Consider the following 1,584-nt stretch of genomic DNA (forward strand, 5'->3'; position numbering starts at 1 on the left):
CCGCTTGGAGTAGGAGTCGAAAGTGCGCAGAGGTAAGTATAATAACTTCATCGGAAGTAAGTGTGTGACCTTATAGCGAGTCAAGTGAGATGCATGGGGGTTCTAACACACAAAGGGGAAGAGGAAGTGTGTCCCTTAGAAGCCTGTAATAGTATGCAACCTGAAAGGAAAACACAAGCGAAATGACATTACAACCTGGAAGCAGAATAGTCCACAAACCAAAGTGATGGGTTAATCCAACAACACATCTTCAACAAGATTCATAAAATTTCATACAAAATAGTTCATACACAAATGTGTAAGTTAAAAAACATACATTGCTAAAGAAACTAGAATAGTCCAACTACAATAACAACATATGCATGAAAACGTGCTGGCTCAGTTATATTATTAAGTGAAAGTTCCATCCATACATACACCGTTGACAATCACTAGCCTGAATAGTGGAACATTACAGTCAACACAACTTGCTTCTCCAAAGAAGTGTACTCACTCTACACTTAGGAGAAGCCAAGGCTCATCACAATACCCTCCAAGCCTTCTCTAAGAAAATTCCTAGCCAAAAGCTTGGCTCCCAAAATCCTGTACTATGAGTTATGAGGTTCTATATATAACAAAGGGTGGGGTGACCTTTGACATTCCCCTTTGACTCTTTAACTACCCTCATGACTCTTCAACTCCTTTACAAATAACTCTTTACATTACATAGTGATTTTTCACATCGCACTAATGACATTTGGAATTTCACTTACAATATATTTACAAATAATAATACAATTCCACATATACCCATGTGGGAAAAAATAGGCTTGAGTCAGCCTAACAAGAAAAACACCATTTCTCGAAAGCTTGGGAAAATACCAACTCTGCAATATCCTCTTTATGGTCTTTCATGATGAAATTATATCAAGCTTGGTACTATGTTATTATGTCCCCATATTGTTTGCTGATGTATTTATGGAAACAGTCTCTTGCCTCCATGGCTTCTAGGCATATGGTTCTGGAACATTTGTCCAACTCATCTTGAATCATGCGCAACATTGTTCTGAGTGTGGCTAGACCGCCTATGTACTTCTAAATGTTTTATGCACTCAGATGCAGGTCATCATTGGTGGCCTCTCGCATCAAATTCTCCATGTACCTATCGAACTCTAGCTGGATTTGGTTCTTCTTAATGGCTTGTGAGTGAGGGATCGAATTCAAGGGATCTTGTTTGTTCTCACCATGACAGCTAGACTCTTGAACAACCATGCATAGGAAGCCTTAATGCTAGTGATGAGCGGAGGGAGATGCTCATAGTTTCAGATCAACATATGAATTCTTGCTTTGTTTGGCTTTGCCTACGACTTCACTATCTTCTGCAAGTAAATCGGGGCTCCTTTGTACCTCATTGTCCATTTATATACATGCGCAATAGTAGTGTGTATGTCCTTGAGAGTTTCAACAATCTTCATGCACCACTACTAAAAACCATACAAATGTAAAACTACCTTGTGCACGATGAAAAATTCGTCATAAAGTTTTCACATGGTGGTCTCAAGAGTCGATACTTCAGCAAGTATCTCTTTTCTCATCTCTTCCATA

This window comes from Pinus tabuliformis, chromosome 6 (assembly GCF_031772625.1).
Source record: "Pinus tabuliformis cultivar Carrire ecotype Pingquan chromosome 6, CPIR1, whole genome shotgun sequence".
NCBI lineage: Eukaryota > Viridiplantae > Streptophyta > Pinopsida > Pinales > Pinaceae > Pinus > Pinus tabuliformis.